Genomic DNA, 10637 nt, shown 5'->3' on the forward strand with positions numbered 1-10637 from the left:
TTTTGCATTGAGAGATTCTGTGTAATGGACCTGGGAGCTTGCATTAGTTGTTAGAAATGATGCTCAGCTGTGATGACTACTGTCATCAGAAGTGTAATTAACATTGAATGAATGTATATATGTGACAAGGGAGAAAGTTCTCCACTGCGACTGGCTCAAATCTCCATGGGAGTAGAGTAATATTGCCAGTATTTGGAGACAAGGTGACACAATCCTAGCACATGCTGCACCACTAAAAAAGGGATAAAGGTGAATATAGAGAGACATGATTGCAACAGACAGTTTGTAATGTTTAGTACACAGCCTAAGTCACAGCTCTTGGCTTTTCTCCCTGTTTCTCTGTATTGGTCAAAAAAGAAAGCCAGGGCCAATCAGAACCATTTCATTTGTTATATAAGAAATATTTTTTTAAAGCATAGTATTTCTTGCACTCCGGGCAGTTCAGTCACCCATTTGTTGAGTTTGTTCCCATGTTGTACAGTATGTCAACATTTAAAGAAGTATATAGACCCACATTCAAATATTTGAGGGTACACCTTAATTTTGCAAAGCACAAAATGTTAAAGCTCAACTTGATCTGAGTTTCCAGTATGAAACACCTTTCTGCTCCCATTCAGAATCAACAGCCATTCATTTGGAACGCAAACTGAACCTCCCCCTTCCATTTTTTCCTTTCCTTCTTTCTCTTTCTAGTTTACTCATAAATAAACACACACATTTGAAATGTAATTCTGAAAATGAACATTAGCAGCACCACCCTGAAAGGAGAAACTACACATAGTCCCTGATGATTGTGTAGTGATGTAGTTACCAGTGCCTATTCTTTTTTTTACTTCCCATACTTTCAATGTTACTCTTACAAATCCCTCCTTTCCTACTCCTCCACTTCCTCTCTTCCGCCATCAGGGTTAATTCTTTGATTAGTATTCTGCTAAAACAGCCAGCATTAAAACACAAGCAGACTCCTTAAAAACATAATTTGCATGATGCATTCACTGATTAGGCAAAGTATCTTTAATTGCCTTGTTTTGCCATTGACTGTGTCTCTCCTGCTGACAGTATGTGAATCCCACACATCCCACACAATTTTTTTTCTCTGTCCCTCTCCGCCTCACCAACATTACGTTTGGTTATCGTACTCGGCGACTTTAACAAGGATAATCTCAGCCACAAACTCCCAAAATACAGACAATTCATCAAATGCCCAACCAGAGAAGGGAACACTCTGGATCACTACCACACAAGCCCCCACCCCTCGCCTTGAAGCAACGGCCCCGGTGGATGTAGGTGGTATTGCATTTACGGTTAGGTTTCCGACTCTTCTGGTCGTTCTATTCTATTAACTGCAGTCAACATTTACAAAAATATCTCCCCCAATAATTGTTGTTCGATTCTCGAACCTGGCTCATACTACTAGACAATGGGACTGTCCCCCCCCCCCACCACAGTGATGAGAGAAGTCAACAGACTGTTCAAGAGGCAGAACCCCTGCAAAGCAGCTGGGCCGGGGGTTCTGGGGCCATCTCTCTTGCCACCCGCAAGCAGTGCGCTGACCAGCTGTCTCCGGTGTTCACCAACATCTTCAACACCTCCCTGGAGACATGTCACGTGCCAGCCTGTTTCAAGTCCTCCACCATCATCCCTGTGCCCAAAAAGCCAAGGCCAACAGAACATAATGACTACAGACCCGTCGCCCTGACCTCTGTGGTAATGAAGTCTTTTGAGCGCCTTGTGCTGGCACACCTCAAAGCCATCACAGACCCTCTCCTGGACCCCCTGCAGTTTGCCTACAGAGCCAACAGGTCTGTGGACAACACAGTTAACATGGCCTTCCCCATCACCCTACAGCACTTGGACTCCCCAGCGTCCTACGCGAGGATCTGTTAGTGGACGTCAGCTCTGCCTTCAACACCATCATCCCCGCCCTGCTTCAGGACAAGCTCTCCCAGCTGAACGTGCCCGACTCCACCTGCAGGTGGTTCACAGACTTCCTGTCTGACAGGAAGCAGTGCGTTAAGCTGGGAACACAAGTCTCTGACTCCCGTTCCATCAGCACCGGATCTCCTCAGAGCTTTCCCCTTTCCCCTCTGCTCTTCCAATCACATCAAGTCAAATCAACATTTATTTGTATACCCCTTTTTACACGCAAGCATGTCACAGAGGGCTTCACATACGCGCATAGTACTGCCTCTCAACCAACCTAAACCCTCAGGTAAGACAAGGAAAAACTCCCAAGAAAGAAAAAATGGAAGAAACCTTGGGAGGAGCAATTCAGTGAGGGATCCCCTCCTCCAAAGAGGGTTGGTGAAAGAGAGGAGCAGAACACAGGCTTAACATAGCCATACAGACGGAAAGTGTCAATGGGTTTTGAAACACCAAAATCCATTGTTCAACTTGGTAGATGTAGGAAGGGACCGGGAAACTCGCTGTTGCCCGTCATGGAGACTGGTTTCCGGTTGGCGACCAGGTCCAGCGTTGGCAGACCGACAACCAGGCAGGTGCTGACAGTTAAAACCCCCCACACCACAGGGGATGTGTGGGGGGGGACAGAGAGAGGAGAGCAGGGATTAGAGAATGCCAGGAGCAGCTAACAGTTACAGTAGTATTAGAATGAGATCCCCACCGGTCAAGTGTGGACTAGTGCAGCAATTTAGCAGAGCAAAAAAGGGTATTTGATGCAGCCCTAGACACTAAGACAGCGGCAGCCCCCCTCGGTTGGAACATGAACTCTGTTCCAGGGGGGAGAACTCTAAAATAAAAAAGTTATATTTATAGAATAAGGATGAGAATGCCCCGTCCCCCTTTGTCACCGACTAGCAACGGAAACTATAACAATAATATGCAGTAACAGGTTTACTTTATTTGTCAAATCTAGATAGATGCTCTTCTCCCTGTACACCCACAGCTGCACCTCCAGTCATCTGTCCCCCTGAAGTTTGCGGACGACACCACCCTCATTGGGCTCATCTCTGGTGGAGATAAGTTCGACTATAGGTGGGAAGCTCAATGCTCTTAATCATACCTCACTGAATACCGAACTGATTTTCACGTGGTTTGCTTTGCTGCAAAGGTCATACATGTAGCTATGATACAAGACATGGTTCAGGACATTCTTTTTACAACAACAACCAATAGTATTGTAATGTTAAATCTTACATGTGAAAAATACAAATACAGTACACGCTGCATTGGCTGCTGGGCGCGAGAAATGCGGCCGCCATTTCGGACAGGGCAACCTCCTAGTTGCGTAGCATCAGAATAAGCAAGAAGCCAGCACTGTGCAGCATATTCCTGCTCAAATCGGTGGACAATCGCAAACGGTGCTCGGGGGATCACTTTTCACAAGTAAAATTTAACATTACCATACTATTGGTTGTATATTGTGAAAATAAAAACCATGTCCTGTATCATAGCTACATGTATGACCTTTGCAGCAAAGCAAACCACGTGAAAATCAGTTCGGTATTCAGTTCGGTATGATAAATTAAACCCGCTGACAGCTCATTGCCCCAGCCAAACAGATTACACTGAGTGGAGCAGTGGACCTTTCCAAGATAGCGGCCCCACGGCTCGTCAGCAGGTTCATACTATTTGGTTGATGCGGCGTCTACTCTTTATTATGTCTATGCTCTTTATTGTGTCTATGACTACAATGCCTTAGGTCACACGCTCGCGACCATATAAATCTACGCTCGCAACTGGTTGTTGCAAAGTATGACGTGTACAGCTAGTTGCAAGCGTGCACGAGTTTGGGAGCTAGGAAAAAAGCGAGCCACTGTTTAACGCTAGACCGGAAGAGTCGGAAGTGGAAAGATGGCGTGGTCCGGTTTCGCACTCTTGCTTGCCTCACTGCCCCACTGAGCACTTTTCATAGAAATTAATGGGGATGCCATCTTGGAAGACAAAAGTTGCTCCCTCTAGTAATATTAACTCTATGGCTAAAACCAACCAAGTCTCCAACTGAGCTGTGTGGCACACTTTTATTCAATCTTTATTCAATCTACCCAGACGCAGATTCAAGACCCTGGTACTGACCTTCCGAGAGGTGAACAGGTCTGCACCCAACTACATCAAGTCTATGTTCCAGCCTTACACCCCCACCCGCCACTTTCAGTCTTCTGACAACCGTCTGGTGGTCCCACCGCTCAAGAGCGCCCGGTCCCAACACAAGCTCTTCTCCTGTCTGGCCCCCCAATGGTGGAATCATCTTCCAACCTCAATCAGAGACACTGGCTGTCTCCCCACCTTCAAGAAAGGCTCAAGACGCACTTGTTCCAGGAGTACTTAGTTCCTTCGGTTCTTAGGAATGATTGGCTGGACGTTGATGTTTCGTCCAGAATCACAATGACTCTTATTGAGAGATGTGTTGCTCTTGTTGGTTAGTTGTAACTGATTTAAAACTACTGTACTTGCTGTGTAATATATTTTTGCTGCTTGCTTTTTTCCCCAGGTACACCCTTGCACTTTGTTGAGGTTCATGTTGTTAAATTGTTTAATTGTAACTTGTTCAACTACATGCTCTTATGGTTCTTCCCTTTGGGACTTATTTAGTTTTCACAGTGTATGCTTCATGTTTTGGCTACCCGCAATGTTTGGGGCTATCTTGTTGTTATGATCAGTGATCTATGCACTTTTGTAAAGCTCTTTTTTGGAAGTCGCTTCGGATAAAAGCGTCTGCTCAATGCATAAATGTATTCACCTGGGGGATACCATATGACGTGTGTCACAATCAATTAACATGCTCACCCGGTTTTCCCCCTTTAACACCATATTGACATGACACATTTCACACATACATCATGTCTTTATAAAGCAATGCCATAAAATCACTTAATACATTTAGCTCATTAAAAAACTGAGCACCCCTGCTCCCCAGATCAATTTCCGCCCCCGGTGCGCGAAATACACTTTCCCCGCCCTGCACACTGGTTTGCTCCCACCTTACTGGCAGACAAGGCAACAGGGAAGGACACCGCTACACCTGTTGAAACTGGTCAGTTCCATGCAATAGCCCAAGAGACCTCCTCCATCACCATCTGGTATGCTGCTGCCATTGCCAAATACAAGAGCAGACTGCAGCGTATCATCCGCACCGCTGGGAAGGTGATCGGCTGCAATCTGCCTACCCTCGAGGACCTTCACACCTCGAGGATCCTGAGGCGAGCAAGGAAGATTGTGGCCGACCTCTCCCACCCTGGACACTCCCTGTTTCAGTCACTCCCCTGCGGTCCATCAGGACCAAAACCTCACGCCATAAGAACAGTTTCTTTCCTTCCGCAACTAGCCTTATTTACAAGGGCCCAAACGGACACTGACACTTTTTACTTTACCACAATCAGTATTATTTTTTATTCTATATTATTTTATTGTATCGTATATTATATTGTATATCTCTGCCAGTATTTTGTTGTACGTTTTATCTTGTTTATTATGTTTACTGTTTGCACCTGCCCACCAAAGTAAATTCCTTGTTTGTGACCACTTACTTGGCGATTAAACACTATTCAGATTGTATGCCTATGGGAGCAAACACTGTGAAAGTAGTTTGCATAAACAGTGGTTTCAATGTGTTTGGCTGTGGCCTCGGTAGCTTTATGTGAGAACTAGTGGATCCAATGACATTGTTCTCACGCCACATTCAAGACAGAAACACAAATGCATTATTTTTCTACTCTTCATCTTAAACATTTTACAGTTAATTGACCAATGGGTTTGACCGAAAGTGAGTTATTAATGGGTAATTCAAATGTCTATGCATTTAACTGTAACTGAAATGGTCAGAACAGTATGTCTAAATTCAAACAAAGGCTTGATGACTAAAGCAGTAGATTAAAACAGGACATTTCTATGAGGGGCCGTCTAAGCCATAACTATTGAGACACTCACCCTCACTGAGTCACTCACACATACTAATGAAACACTCTTACATTCACTACTGAAACGCTCTCACACTCACTACAGAAACACTCACACATACTCTGTAAACCTATGCACGCTCATATATAAAACATTATACGTACTTGTCTGAAACACTTACACATACGTATGAGAAACACACATATATATACCTCTGTGTCATATACATATGCATATATACACACAATGGGGCGAAAAAGTATTTAGTCAGCCACCAATTGTGCAGGTTCTCCCACTTAAAAAGATGAGAGGCCATCATATGTATACCTCAACTATGAGACAAAATGAGAACAAAATCCAGAAAATCACATTGTTTGATTTGTAAAGAATGTATTTGCAAATTATGATGGAAAATAAGTATTTGGTCAATAACAGAAGTTCATCTCAATACTTTGTTATATACCCCTTGTTGGCAATGACAGGTCAAACGTTTTCTGTAAGTCTTAACAAGCTTTTCATACACTGTTGCTGGCATTTTGGCCCATTCCTCCATGCAGATCTCCTCTAGAGCAGTGATGTTTTGGGGCTGTCGCTGGGCAACACAAACTTTCAACTCCCTCCACAGATTTTCGATGGGGTTGAGATCTGGAGACTGGCTAGGCCACTCCAGGACCTTGAAATGCTTCTTACGAAGCCACTCCTTCGTTGCCCGGGCGGTGTGTTTGGGATCATTGTCATGCTGAGAGACCCAGCCACGTTTCATCTTCAATGCCCTTGCTGATGGAAGGAGGTTTTCACTCAAAACCTCACGATACATGGCCCCATTCATTCTTTCCTTTACATGGATCAGTCGTCCTGGTCCCCTTGCAGAAAAACAGCCCCAAAGCATGATGTTTCCACCCCCATGCTTCACAGTGGGTATGGTGTTCTTTGGATCAACTCGGCATTCTTTCTCCTCCAAACACGACGAGTTGAGTTTTTACCAAAAAGTTCTATTTTGGTTTCATCTGACCATATGACATTCTCCCAATCCTCTTCTGGATCATCCAAAGCTCTCTAGCAAACTTCAGACGGGCCTGGATATGTACTGACTTAAGTAGGGGGACACGTCTGGCACTGCAGGATTTGAGTCCCTGCAGGATTTTTGTCCCCCTAGCCTTTGTTACGTTGGTCCCAGCTCTCTGCAGGTCATTCACTTGGTCCCCGTGCGGTTCTTGGATTTGTGTTCATTGTTCTTATGATCATTTTGACCCCACGGGGTGAGATCTTGTGTGGAGCACCAGATCGAGGGAGACTATCAGTGGTCTTGTATGTCTTCCATTTCCTAATAATTGCTCCCACAGTTGATTTCTTCACACCAAGCTGCTTACCTATTGCACAGTCTACAATTGTGTTCCTGGTGTCCTTTGACAGGTCTTTGGTCTTGGCCATAGTGGAGTTTGGAGTGTGACTGTTTGAGGTTGTGGACAGGTGTCTTTTATACTGAAAACGAGTTCAAACAGGTGCCACTAATACAGGTAACGGGTGGAGGACAGAGGAGCCTTATAAAGAAGAAATTAAAGGTCTGTGAGAGCCAGAAATCTTGCTTGTTTGTAGGTTACCTAATACTTATTTTACCAAGGAATTTACCAATTAATTCATTAAAAAACCTACAATGTGATTTTCTGGATTTTTTTTCTCATTTTGTCTCTCATAGTTGAGGTATACCTATGATGAAAATTACAGGCCTCTCTCATTTCTTTAAGTGGGAGAACTTGCACATTTGGTTGCTGACTAAATACTTTTTTGCCCCACTGTATGTATATATATATATACCGTGAGAGCATTTCAATGGTGAATGTAAGAGCGTTTCAGTAGTATGTATGAATGAAATTTCAAGGTCAAGGTCGTCAGTTACACCGGAAGGCGGAAGCAAAGAGTGCAGGTTTTGGCAAAGCGCCAATCTTAGCCAACGGTCAATGGTGTGGCAGCGAGTAAGAGCGTGACATTTACATTTTCGTGATTGAATAGGAAGGTGCAACTTCTAACTATTTTGATCAGTCTGCAGGCCTTATTTGTAATTGCCAATCGCGATGACATCGTAGATTTTTTCGATAAGGTGCTGCGCTGCGTTGAATGCCTACAGCAAGACCTAGGAGAAAATAGATTTTTTTAGAGTGCTTGAGGACCACATCATTACCCTGAGTTCTATGCTGTCTATGGTTCGCTCTAGGGAAAGACCTGATGGAGAGACAGCTGTTTTTTGGAGTCAATATGTTTTTGCTTGAATAGGTTTGGTAACTTTAGAACAAGAAGAGTTCAAGAAAACCGCCTTCCTCCGGTTCCACCTACAGCCAGAAATTGCCTTCCATGTCGCCCACGATATAATTAAACAATTGAGCAATTTAACCAATGCATGCGACTCGGTTTTAACTGGCAGGGAATTGCTTCTTTCTTCGGAATTAGCCGTTGGACTGTGTTCAGACATAGGCAACGTCTTGGTGTCGGACATTTGGAATACACGTCCTTGAGCAATGAAGAACTGACATCAACTACTCCAAAAAAACAATTGTCTCCATCAGGTCTTTCCCTAGAGCGAACCATAGACAGCATAGAATTCAGGGTAATGATGTGGTCCTCAAGCACTCTAAAAAATCTCTCTTCTCCTGGGTCTTGCTGTAGGCATTCAACGCAGCGCAGCACCCTATTGAAAAAATCAATGATGTCATCGCGATTGGCAATTACAAATAAGGCCTGCAGACTGATCAAAATAGTTAGAAGTTGCACCTTCATATTCAATCACAGAAATGTAAATGTCACGCTCTTACTCGCTGCCACACCATTGACGTTGTTTAAGCCGCTGTTCAAAACCTGCACTCTTTGCTTCCGCCTTCCGGTGTAACTGACGACCTTGACTTCGAAATTTCATTCATACATACTACTGAAACACTCTTACATCACTATTGAAACGCTCTCACGTCACTACTGAAATTACTTGTATGAATACATGTGAAACGCTTGCACATCCTCATGTAAGAGCATACATACATATAACTGAAAAACGTATACATACACATTTGAAACATTTATACAAATATATGTAAAACACTTGCACATGTATCTCAACATACATAGATTTATATCTTTACATTTATATCTTTACATTTTACATTTTACATCTTTGTAATCATATGCAAGAGATTCAGTTATGAATGTGTAAGTGTTCAACAATATATATATATATATTTATATATAAATATTTATATATAAATATATGCATTTTCATATGTGCATGCATGAGTGTTTCAGATAGATACGTATAAATATTTCACTTGTATGCATGTAAGCATTTCATATGTATGTGTATATGACACAGAGGTATATATGTTTGCGTGTGTGTTTCTCATATGTATGTGTAAGTGTTTCAGACAAGTATGTATGTTTTATATATGAGCGTGCATAGGTTTACAGAGTATGTATGTGTGAGTGTCTCAGTAGTGAGTGTGAGAGTGTCTCAATAGTTATGTCCCAGACGGCCCCTCATACATTTCCCTGGTGGTTCTCTGTGTTTATTCAAATGTATTTATCCCCAGAACCAATGTAAAACTATACAGTTTATTTATCAATGTAAAAATTGTCTGTGAGGTTAAACTCTACATAGGTCCGATCTACTGACAGCTTGCAACCTTGCTTGGTCATGTCTAATGTCCTTAATAGACACTTTTTTTTAAATTGCATTTGACAAAAGGATATTATACAAGATATTATGTATACCAGTTGTGCACTCCTGCAAAATGTAACCTCATACCAGGCTACAGGAGCTGTGCCTCCCACTTAACTTGCATCTTGTCACATTTGAGTTATAGTTTGTTTACCTCAGATCCCTCTCCACTGCAGAGCATTTTATGCACATTGCAGCCCAAGGAGAGGCTAGGGGTAGCCATAACTTCAGGCCATATAAATGAAGTGAGAAAGAGGTGGGGTATAAATATATAGGGACAGCATTGCTCGATACGGACAGAGCAATTCCATCTTTACAGCAAGGCGATTTATACTACCCTTATTCTGGAAGCCTGCAAATAAAAAAAGGCAGCCGGCAATTAGATATGAACCTACATGCGTTTTTTTCCTCTCCACTTTTCTGTCCTGCGTAGAGCACTTTGTATATTACAGGCACTTGTTAGCAGCAGAGTTATGAATCATGGGGCCCACCTGCAAAATGCAACTCAGCCTAGTCCAAATGGACACAAATAGCAAAGTGTTCATGTCTGAGTTTTGAGTGTATGCTATGGGAAATGCATGTCTGTCTTGGTGCTGAATATAAAGAGCAGATAGAGAGTATGTGTGTGTGAGAGAGAATGAGACAGAGAGGGAGGGTGAGGAATAGAGATCATGTAAAAAGATAGACATATAATGCAAGGACACGTGTGGGAGGAAGAAGAAAGTTATTAGAAGGTGTACAAATCAATTAAAAAAATCTTCAGCCTTTAAGAGTCATGACATGCTATTTACCTTTGCACTGAAGATACCAATAATGTTCAGTATTGCCCTAAATGTGTGTGTGTGTGTGTGGGGGGGGGGGGGTATTATAATTTTGTGTCCAAATATCAAGGAAATGTGTATTATAGAAGGAATTTTATGATTGCAATATTGGTACAGGTCACAAGTAACTTTAATGACAATCAGTTTAGATTCCAATTACCGTACTGTATATACTCTTCAATTTGGGCATTAAAAAAAATATTTGATTTAATCTCTGAGATGTAAACACTTGACTGGACTGAGCCCTTATTAATAGGGTC

The sequence above is a fragment of the Hypomesus nipponensis genome, chromosome 24, assembly GCF_054491055.1.
Source record: "Hypomesus nipponensis isolate SF chromosome 24, ASM5449105v1, whole genome shotgun sequence".
NCBI classification, from domain to species: domain Eukaryota; kingdom Metazoa; phylum Chordata; class Actinopteri; order Osmeriformes; family Osmeridae; genus Hypomesus; species Hypomesus nipponensis.